Genomic DNA, 12,275 nt, shown 5'->3' with positions numbered 1-12,275 from the left:
TAGAGTTCTATACTTAATCAGCCTCACAATGTAATGCTACTATTCTTACTGAGATATGCACATGGTTCAAAACAATTTGGTCTCTAGAAGAACAACCTTTCTTGGTCTCCTATGTGGGTGAGGAATATGTTGCAATTAGACAGACGGTCAGACAAATATTAAGACCCCACATGATTTGTTCTGATTTATTCTCAAAGTCACCCTAAAGCCAGTGGCTTCCATGTCCTTTGTCTTACGATCTCAAAGAATAGATGTCATGGGCAACAGGAAGGGTAAGCAGCTTGTCTGGGACTGAATAAGCATGGGTTGAAACTGGACTCTCTGAGCATGGTGGACAATGAAGGCTGATGAGAAGCCAAGGACAATGGCACTAGGTTTCGATCCTAATACATGAACTGGCTTTGTGGGAGCTTAGCCTGTTTAGATGCTCACCTTCCTGGACGTAGATAGAAGACCTTCGTCTTCCCGCAGGGCAGAGAATTTGGACTGCTCTTCAGTATCGAAAGGGAGGGGGAATGGTGTGGGTGGTGGAGAAGAGGAGTGGGGACAGGGGGAGGGGAGTGGGGGGAGGGGGCAATATTTGGGAGGAGGGGAGGGAAATGGGAAACGGGGAGCAGGTGGAAATATTAATTAAAAAAGAATAAAAAAAATGAAAAAAAAAAACAGGAAGGGTAAGGATTTAGAAAGGTGTTTGCTAGGAGACCATAGGGGAGAGCTTAAGAGAAAGGAATGAAGAAAAACAGGTCCCAGAGATGTGATACCATCAAGGCTTCCTATTTATGGGTTAAGGCTTTTTTTTTTTTTATATTCTGGCCTGTTGGAGAGGTGAGCTGATCAATTGAGTCATCCCACCCACCACGTGTCCAAGCACCCCAGTTTCAATCACATCCTCACATACCTGGTTGTGGTGCTCATTAGCATGAGTAAAAGGAGAAGAGAGAGAATAATAAATCAGACTAGGAAGCAAAGCTCCCAAACGTATCTGGTATTTCTACAAAAATAAGCATTTCTGGCTTGTGGCTAAAGATGAGCATCAAGGTTCCTATCCCTAATCTATCTCCTATTCCCAAACATTGCCTTCTCAGATTTATGTGTGGTTTATTGACAGTGATTCAATCCCTGTCTGTGCTCATTGGTGTTTTTTGAGACAGACTGCACAAAGTCAGATATTCCAACAATAGAAAAAAACGATAAAGTCCTCTGGGTCAGCTATAGGTGTACTCCTGGTTCTCGTTGTCTGTTAAGCATCCATAACATTGTTTGTACCTTTACCAAAGCAAAGATTTGAGTTAATCCCAAACCAACTACTTTAGTTTTTCTGTGTCTGTCCCCCTTCTTCCCTTATCACATTTTTTTTGACACAAGGTCTTTGTATTTGGCCCTGGATAGTCAAAAACTCATGTGTAGATCAGGTTGGTCTTGAACTTGAAACAGTCTTGCTTCCCCAAAAGTTACCGAAAATTTTAGGAGGCCCTCCATGGAAACTGGGAAAAATCACATCTCCTTTAGGGGTTCTTAGACTTGTTAATAAAATAATTAATGAGTGGACTCAAACAGAAACTTGAGGACAATTTTATTGGAGGTTTAAAAATAACAGGATAAACAAGCTGTACATCTGAGAATCTGTCACAGGAAGAGAGAAGAAAACAGCCATGCTATTTGAATTAAACAGACATGGAGGTCCACCACGTGGTGGGAGGTAGCCACGTAATGAGGATGGGGATTTTCTAAAATTAATTAATTAATTAGTTAATTAATTAATTAAGGAATTCCAAAGTACCAGCCAAAGCTTACTTAGGTTCTAGCCAGCAGCTGAAAAAAAGACACAGAAAAAGAAACATCATACCCGAGGACTGAGAAAGGTCGGTTGACCAAAACAACTGCATGAATCTCAAAGGAGCTTGTAAAGACTGTGATATGTGGGATGGAATTCTGGGAAGGAAAAGTATAGTATCTCATTAAACAGATAGCTGTTCTGCCTAGCTCTCTAGCATAGCTTAAAATGAACCCCTGTTCCTGGGAGTGGTCTCTCCTTCCTGTGGGATGGTTTCCTAACCTGGTCATTGACCCTTTTCAAATGCAATGTTAGGTCTCCAGAGGCAAGAGACGCTATTATCTTGACCAGAAGGAGCTTTTCTCTAAAGGCTACTCTAACTCTAATACAAAAATGACACCATACTCAGCTTCAACACACTTTTTTAAAAGTAACTCTTGTATTTAATGTAAATATTGTTATTATTTAAAGGAATAAGAGAAGTTTTTCTGGAGCTATTTTGAGTGACCATGGCCTAGGAACACAGATTCAGATTACCCCAAATTCCATGTTCCAACCTGGAAGCAGTTTCATGGGGTTTGTATAGTTTTGCAGAAACAAAGAAAATCATGTATCAAGGCAAAGCAACTTTAAATACATTGGTAGATACATCAGAAAGGCAGGACATCAAGACTGGGACAAGATTTTTTACAGGCACAAGATGTTATGTGATGACACTCTTAGCTCTTGGATTGGTTGAAGCTAGCAGTCTGTTAAATTAATAGCTCCTAAAAGATTTGTATTTATTATTATGGTGTTAGTTCAGAGTGGGACAAGGAACAGCTCTTCTGGAAGGCTAAAAGTAGCCCACAATAATGTAATTAGCCTCTGACGTACAAAATCCCAATCTCTTCACAGTACTGAGATTGCAATCAGTCCAGAAGTCTCTGAAGACACAAATTCCAATCTCTTCACAGTACTGAGATTGCAATCAGTCCAGAAGTCTCTGCAAACACAGACTCTTAGCAGGAGTTTTTTGTTCACAGCCAGATGCAGCTTCTTTTCAGGAGTTTTTATCCATAGTTCCTCCTACTGGCCAAACATCACATTTATTGCATGTCAGGGGGGAGGCATGTATTGAAAATTCAAAGGTCTCTCATAGCCAGGAGGGTTATCGCTAGGATCTGATGTAGATGAGTCTTGAGTAGTGACTAAGACCAGTCTTCAGGAGGGTAGAACAGCTGGTATAGGCTATTAAGAAAAAGTCTCTTGGATCATATACAACATATTAGCCATTATGATCCAGATCTGAATTATTATTTTAATGTAAATATTATTAAAATATATCAGATGTTTTATCTGTGAAGAAATACTCCAAAACTTCCTTGAACTGTGCAGTAACTTGTGTTTCTTTGTTTACCTAATACATTGGTATCTGGATTAATAATTAAGAAGAGCATATGCTGTATCCTACAAGTTCAAAGCCCCAACTACTGTTATTTTTTTTTCAATTTCAGCCTCAGTGTTATCAAGCACTTAAGTTAGAGACTTCCTGACTAGTTTTCCTGTATCTTTTTTTTTTAAAGATTTATTTATTTATTTTGTACACAGTATTTTGCCTGCATGTATGCATGCAGGCCAGAAGAGGGCACCAGATCTCACTATAGATGGTTGAGAGCCACCACATGGTTGCTGGGAATTGAACTCAGGACCTCTGGAAGAGCAGCCAGTGCTCTTAACTGCTGAGCCATCTCTCCAGCCCAGTTTTCCTGTATCTTAAAAAACATATATGAAGCCCAGAATGGTGATGGAGAGAAAGGTGTCCTGATTTTTTAAGAAGTCAGGCCATACCTGAAGCTGGGAAGGGACAGTTCTGGAGAGAAAAGTATCCTGACTCATGGGGAAGCCAGGGGATACCTGAAGTTGTGGTGCAATGGGGGATGGTCTCCTGGCAGGATGTAGCAGTCCTGCTCCTCTCCGAGAGAGGGCCTTTACACCTGAGCTCTGCTCTGTTCCCCTAAGGGAACATCCTAGCCGAACTATTTCTTCTTCTGCTCTGCTCAGCGCTGGTCCAAGATATTACTTGTTCTGCTTCCCTTTGCTAAAGGGAAAACCCCTGCAGAAATGTAGCAATCTCCTCTAGCTCCGGTCATTTTTTCTGTTCTGCTCTCAAGGTAGCTTTCCGGCAGATTTAACTATTTCTTCTGGGTTTTTTTTTTTTTCTTTCAACTCAGCCCCCTTAAGGGAACGTGTCAGCAAAGGTTTTTCCATTCCACACCAGCAAAAGAAGATCTTCATCCAAAACTCATTTAAGAAAGAGATTTATTTGGGAAAAAGGAGTCTAGGAGAGTGGCTGCTTCTGGGTGGGAAAGGCAGCCAGCAACTGAACAGCCAGAGGGTCTTATATACGGCTTCAAGATTTTCTGCTCCGAATTGATTAGTTTTCCTGCTCAGGGACAGGCTGGTTTAGTTCAGGGACAGAGTTGATTATGGTTTCAGGGTCAAACAATGTTTCTTTGACTGTCACTTTTTAGCCTTTTGGCTCTAGTTTTGGAGCCAGGGCATATTTCTTTCACTGGGTGTGATTCCAGGGCCCAAATGTGTTGCTTTGGCTCTGATTTCAGAGTCAGGTGTGTTTCTTAGGTTCTGGGTTCAGGGCTAAAGTGTTTCTTTTACCAGCGCAGGTTTCAGTGGGTTTCTTTGGCTGGCCCTTTTACCGTACAGTTTTCCTGTATCTTAAAAAGAATGAAGTCAAGAATGGTGATTGATGCCCATAAGCTTTGCATATGGGAGGGAAAAGCAGAGGATAGCTGCAAACAGAAAGCCAAGGTGATCTGGGTAGCAAGGGTCCCAGGCCAGTCAGGACTACTTAACTAGACTGTCTTAAAGATTCATTAATTAATTTTAATCAAGGTATTTGTTTTATTGCTATTGAGTTGTAAGATTTCTTTGTATGTTCCAAATAATAATCCCTTGTCTTAGGTATAAAATATAAAATTTATAGGGCATATAAATTTATTTTTCACATGACAGGAGGTTCCCATGTCTGAGATTAAGGTGTTGGAATTTGGTGAGGAATTGTTTACTGAGCTCTCACATGGCGCATGTAAAAAGACAAGATTAAACAAACCCACTCTTACCTCCCTTTCTTTTTAATACCTTTATTTACTTAGTAGGCTAATGTGGGCAGTACAAACCTGTGTTTGGGTATGTGCATGCCATGTCAGGAGTTAAACTTCTTCTCCTACCATGTGAGTTCCAGGGATCAAATTCAGGCAGTCATGTTTACTGGCCCTTACCCACCAAGTTATCTCACCAGATCCTAATATGATGATAATATGCCCATGTGCTCTTTGGTCCCAATTTACTTACATAAACTTACAGGATAACACTCTTATTTTTAGGACTAAGTTTTTCAACAGTCTGTGTCTTGTTGGTAGTGTTAGACAGATGGTGTCTTTTGTGTTTTACTGTATCCACCAAGGTGCAGAGTCATCCTGTCTGTGTTTGCACTGAAAATGTAGTCAAACACTGCTTGTGAATGGAATCTGTCAAGGAAATATTTTCAAAGACTGAAAACCAATTGTCTTACACAACATGGAGTAACATAGAACAGGTCATCGTCTGGTCTCAGGGATAAGATATCTTTTCAGTCCACCATTTCTTTGCTATACAAACACTGTTTTGAAGTTTGAGACAGTCATATTTGTCTATTTTTTTCATTCTTTTGCCAGTGCTTTTGGTGTTATATACAAGAAATAAGTGCCCAGATAATGACATGCTATTTTCTCTTAATGTTTTCTTCTAGGACCTTTATAGTTTGGGATGCTATGTTCAAGCGTTTAAACTGCTTGAATTACTTTTTATACATGATGTTGACGTAGGATTAAAGACAGTGGAAATTGTCACTGAGGAGTCTAGTCAAAGCCATTAATGAAACAAGAATTCCAATACAACAAATAACTGCTTAAAGACTTTATTTCCATCTGGAGATGGGTTAAATTTAGATGTAGGAGTTAGCCAATAAGAAGCTAGAGCTAATTGGCCAAGCAGTGATTTAAATAATATGATTTCTATGTGATTATTTCAGTTCTGGGCAGCCAGGATGAACAACCGGCTCCTTGCAACAAAGGCTTTCTCCCTTTCCATCTGTAAACCTATAATTTTCAATAACATTCGCAGAAACCTCATTTATAGAGAAAGGACATGTGCCAAATCGCTTGTAGGATCCTAGTGAGTTCTGATTTTACCTTCCTTGGTTATAATTATATCCAGGGCATCTCCATGGCTACCTGATAATCTTACTTACCAAAAGAAAGAGAAGAGGGGGGAAAGATTTCTCTTTTAACATGGATATAATATTTTATTAAGTATTTGAAAATTTCATGCCCTGTATCTTGATCACATTCACCCATGACTCCTCTTTCCAACTTCTCCCAGATCCAGCCCTTCCTTTCTGCCTCCCCCAACTTCTTGTCCTCCTTTTTCTTAGATGAAACTACCTCCTAGTAGATGTCCTGTTCCTCTCCCTCTCAAAATGCTTCTGCCTACCTGCCCTTCTGTCTTAATTATAGGGATTACAATATACTGATTAGGGACAGGCAGCCCATGATCAACTGATGTCTGCATTTTAACCCAGTGTAACTTTCTGTAATGATTTCCCTCTACTGCAAAAAAAAAAAAAAAAAAAAAAAATGTTTACAATGCAGTTAGAAATAGGGAGAGTTTTATATATGAATTCCTTCAAAATTCTTTTAAGTCTTCATTTGTCATTATTGGACTTGCTGTGGGAAAGTACAGGAAGGGACACCCTGTACTGAGAGCACTGTGAAATGTGTGTGTGTGTGTGTGTGCCTGTGTGTATGTGCCTCTGTGTGTGTCTGTGTGTATGTCTCTGTGGGTGAGTCTGTGTGGGTGAATTTTATATCTGTGTGTATGTGAAATATATATATCTATATATCTATATATATATGCAGTTTGGTAGCATACTATGTCAGAAAAGTGAAAGTAGTAAGTTCTTCTCTAGGTGCTATGGCCTCACCAGCCATAATAGTTAGCTATGTTTATAGTACCAGACAGGAATTCCCTCTTATTGAGTGGGACTTAACTTCAATTAAGTTGCCATTGCACTAATCTAGTGCACTAAAATGCCACTATTGCACCTTTAGAAATATCTTGTTATGCTGGTGATGGCTGTGTTTGTAGGTGTTACAGCTAGATAGGACTATTGATTGCTTTCTCTTCCAGTAGCTTGCATGACTTAGTGAGATATAAACTGAGAGCCACCAAAGAGGTATCTATGACTATGCTAAAATAGTTCATTGTACCTCTGTCTTGAAGACCCACATCTAAATTTGGCTGTATCCTGTTTACCCTGACTCTCTGTTTTTGAGAGCCTTTATTAACATTAATAAAGTCATCAACTGCTTCAAACTGATTATACCTGAAACTTTTTCTGCTTCAAAGTCAGCAATCTCAGTTGGGCCTGAGTCAAGGTCTCTAAAAGATTAGAAAAACTCCTCAGACAGCTGAGGGTGACACCATTGAGCTGTCTCTTTGTCCTCTATCAATGTAATCAAGAATCCAACCCTACTCTTATAAAAAGACATTTTATCTTATTTTATTTAGAATATATAGCGTATGTGCACATGTTTGCTTGGAGGTCAGAAGAGGATGATGTACCCCTTGAAGCTGAAGATACAACAAGTATTTGAGGGACACTGAGTTTGCTACATGGATATTGGGATCCAAACTGATCCTCATGACTGAGCACCAAGTTCTCTTAAAAACTGAGCCATCTCTCTAGCCCACCAACACTATGTTTTAAAAAGCTTATATCACTTCCCTGATGTTTAGGCTTTATGAACATTTTGAAGATCATTTGACTGTTATTCTTGAACATTTTATGTTGCTGCAACAAAATATCCGAATAAAAATGCATGTGTTTGTGTCACAGTTTAAGGACTGAGAGTCCAAGATAAGAAAGTCTCTCTGTTCAGCCTCCATGGAGAACTTGTTGGTAGATTGTTGGTAGATGACATTGAGAGAGACACTGAGAAGCTGCCTTTGCTAAGGAGCAGGCCCCCCCCCCCCCCCCCCCCGCCCGTTGTGTCACTTCCTTCTGCTTTCAGAGTAACACTTTCTTTTCACTTGCAAAATTAGGTTGTTTCACTGGGTGGCCAGAATCTGGAACATAAAGCAGACTTTCAGAGAAAAGATATAAAAGGCTCACTTTGCACCTGTTAAAAGAATGGAGTTATAAACAAAGGTCACCATAAAGCTGGGAGAGAAATTCTTCATCTCAGTAACTCAATTATTTTTTAAAGACTTATTCCATGTGCACGCGCTTGCGCGCACACACACACACACGTGTGTGTATGTGTCTCTGTGTGTGTGCACACATGCACGCTTGCACATGCACAGACACAACTATACAATACACGTGTGTGTATGCATGCATGTGAGTGCAGTACCCTGAGATGTCAGAAGAGGGCATCCGATCCCCTTGAGCTGGAGATGCAGATGGTTATGAGCTACCTGACATAAATAGGGTCTTGGGGATGGAGTTTGAATCCTCTTCAAGAACAGTAGACATCATTAATTGGTAAGCCTACCTAGAGCACAGTACTCTACTCCCAGAACCAATTCATTAGTCTATGTCACAATTTAATTTACTTATGTTTTGAACTTTGACTCACAAGTTTCTAAAATTTTAATTGTAAGATGAGCACATAGTAGAGAGAAATTTTAACTACTTCCCATCCACATCTTTAAGCCAAACTGAAAATGAATCCATTTCCTTTTACATCTTTAAGCCAAACTGAAAAATGAATCCATTTCCTTTTTTTCAATTACTGTCTCCTAATTCCTTATAAATATAGGGGCCTGTCGTGTATGTGCTGTACACATTCGCAATCCTGGCACTTGAAAGAATCCCAGCAGGAGGACCAGAAATTCAAAGTCATCCTTGCTACTCAGAATTTGAAGCCAGCTTAAGTTACATGACATCCTGGCCCCACTTAAAAACAAACAAAACAACAACAACAACAGTAGCAGCAAAAGACAGGGGTTTGCAGGGGTTTTAAGAGCAAATACTGCTCTTGCAGAGGATCCAAAGTTCAGTTCCCAGCACCACATTGTGCAGCTCACAACCACCTTTAACTCAAGCTTCAAGGGATCTATAGACTTCTGAGCTCCACAGGCACCACACACACACACACACACACACACACACACACACGAAGAAAAAAAAAATATATATATATATATATAATTGTTTTTATTGTTGAGATATACATTTTCCCCATTCCCCTCTCCCCCGGCCCTTCTACCCTCTTCCATGACTCCCAGGCTCCCAATTTACTCAGGAGATCCTGCCTTTTTCTCCTTCCTATGTAGCTCCATGTATGTCTCTCTTAGGGTCCTCTTTGTTGTCTAGTTTATCTGGGATTCTGGACTATAGCCTAGTTTTTCTTTGTTTTATGTCTAGAAGCCACTTATGTGTGAGTACATATTATGTCTGTCTATCTGGTTCTGGGTTACCTCACTCATGGTTTTAAGAAAAGAAATATTAAAAATAAAAAGAAGAAAGAGAAGTGAAGGAAGGAAGGAAGGAAGGAAGGAAGGAAGGAAGGAAGGAAGGAAGGAAGGAAGAAAAGAAAGAAGAAAGGAAGAAAACTGTTAAAAATCAGGGAGATGGGGGACATACAGAGAAAATACAATGTGGGTTGAATGAATTTAAATGCTAGGAAATAGCATAACTTGAGCAGAAGCACACGTATAAGAGATCGCATGGTATGAGGGATGCTAGCAAAATTCAAGGATCAGAAACACAATACTTCCATCTTTGTTACTTTTCCTTTTGGAGGGAGAAGGGGCTTTTGATACATAATCAAAATGTGTCAAAAGCAGGAGCTTATGTAGTTCCTGCTGGCCTTGGATTGGCACTGCAGCAGATGGAGATCATGGATTCCAAGTCCTTCTGTCTCCTCCACCCAAGTGCTAGTATTGTTTCTTAATTTTCTTTTTAGATAATTCATTATTAATGTAGAGTAGCACAGCTAATTTTTCTTTGTTGTTGGCTTTGCATTCTGTGACTTTTGAGATCATTTACCAGCTTTAAATTTGGTGAAATTCTTTGGGCTTTTTTAAAATTAGTTCTTTGAGAGTTTCCTACAACTTGCTTGATCATATTTCCTCCCTCAACTTTTCCCAGATCCATGTCCCTTCCCTACAGACACAACATTTCATACATAAGATCATGTTATCTGTGAGCAGATCAATTTCATCTCTTCCTTTCTATTTTGGATGTCTTCTGTTTCTCTTTCTGTCCTCATTCGTCTAGACAAAATTCCCACTGCGGTGTCAATCAAAAGAGAATAGGCGGTGAAAGCTGGTATCTTTTTCTTGTTCCTGACCTTAGAGAAAAAGCTTTCTACTTCTTATCATTCATTATGATGTTAGCCGTGGGCTTGTCATATGAGATCTTTAGTATTTTCTTATAGTCCTACTTTGTTGAGTGCTGAAAACTGAAAAGCTGCTGGACTTTAAAAAATGCTTCTAGATCAATTGACATGATTTCTTTTTGGTTTTCCAGACAAGGTTTCTCTGTGTAGCCTGGGCTATCCTGGAACTCACTCTGTAGAATACGCTGGCCTTGAACTCAGAGATCTGCCTGCCTATGCTTCCCAAGTGCTAGAAATAAAAGTGTTCACAACCACTACACATCAGTGATGCATTATTTTTGTTCTTTGTCCTATCAATATGAAATATTATGTAGAGTTTTTCCATATTAAAATAACCTTGTGTCCTAAAGATGAATCCCAGTAGGTCATGATATAAATTGTTGATATAAATCACAGCTTTCACTTTTAAAGGAGTAAGAGACTTTATTCTGAGCCTAATATCCTAATATAAATTACTGTGACCTAAAAACATGGATTCAGATTACCCCGAAATAACATGTTCTTCTATGAAAGTGGTTATGTGAACTTTTTATAGTCAGAGAACAAAAGAAAGGTGTAAATCAAGGCATTTTTTAAGTGCATGGATGGAAATATCTGGTAGGTGAGTTAGAGAAAAGTGGGGAAAACTGATAGGTTTTAGATGCTATTTGATGACATTCTTAGGTTTGAGGGTTGATGGGAGCCAGCTAACACATTCCCATAATTTCACCTGATAGATGAAAGAAAGTTACCTAGACACAGAGATGGGCAATGCATGGCCACTAAGAGGATTAACAATAGCCAGTGATAATCTTACCTATAGAATTGCAACATTCTAGTTTGCTGCAATGACAGATTCCTAACCTGTCAAACGGTCTTATAGAATTGTTCACTTGTGTGGCTTTATTATATATATGGGAGCTTCAGTTCACAACAATCTTTTTAACCTGCTGTTAAATTTGGTGTACTGTATTATGTTAAGAATTTTCTCATAAATATTCATAAAAGATATGGTTCTTCATTTTTCAGGTAGCATTTTAGTCTGGCCTTTGTATCAAGATAATACTGGCCTGACAAAATGAGTCTGGAATTTTTGGCACTATTACAACCAGCATTTTTAATTAAAGAAGAATATTATAAGTTATATAAAGGTACATTTCACACATAACAAATTATTTTGTGAAGCTTTCCTTTCTATTCTAAAAAATAGATGTATACAGGTTGTGTGTGTGTGTTGAATAATAATCTGTAAAGCATTTTCAAACCATAAATTATGGTTTTAAAAGGAGAACTTTGGGCTGGAGATGAAGCTTTGTTGGTGAGTGTCTGCCCGGCATTCATGAAACCCCAAGTTGGATCCTAAGCACTCTGTAAAACGAGAATAGAGGTACACACCATGTAATTCTAGCAATTGGGAGATGGAGACTAGGGAATCAGAAGTTCAAGGTCATCCATGTTTATATAGGAAATTTAAAACCAGCCTGAACTACATGATACTCTGTCTCAATAAATGATCGTGTAAGTTTCACTGGTTTATCATTACCATAACTGAGCCATTTGTATTACCAAACCTTGTTCTAAAAGTAGGTACCTGATGCAATTCTGCAAAATTGCAGCATGAAGAGGTGTCTTAGAACTGAATAAATTATCTATTTATGTTTCAAAATATCATAAATTTGAGCTGGAGAGATGACTCGGGAGTCAAGAGTACTTGTTGTTCTTGTAGAAGGCCTGGATTCAGTAGCCAGTCCTACACGGTAGCTCACAACTATCATTTACTCCAGTTCCTGGAGATCCAATGCCCCTTTCTGGTGTCTATGGGCACCATACGTGCATGTGTTATACAGACAAGCATGCCAGCAAAATACTCATATGCATAAAATAAATACATCTAAAATAAGATTATAAAGTAAATCAAACTGCTTAGAAAGCATAGATCTCCTGTATAAAGATTCCATTTTAAACCAAGTCTAAGTCAAAATAATCACCTGAGGACCTGTCATATTCAAGATAGCAGAGTGTAATTATAAAGAGCCTAAAGCAGTCCTTTACTTAAAATATATTTTTAATCTTTTTGG

The sequence above is a fragment of the Chionomys nivalis genome, chromosome X (genome assembly GCF_950005125.1).
Source record: "Chionomys nivalis chromosome X, mChiNiv1.1, whole genome shotgun sequence".
Lineage (NCBI taxonomy): Eukaryota > Metazoa > Chordata > Mammalia > Rodentia > Cricetidae > Chionomys > Chionomys nivalis.
This window is presented reverse-complemented; position numbering follows the sequence as displayed.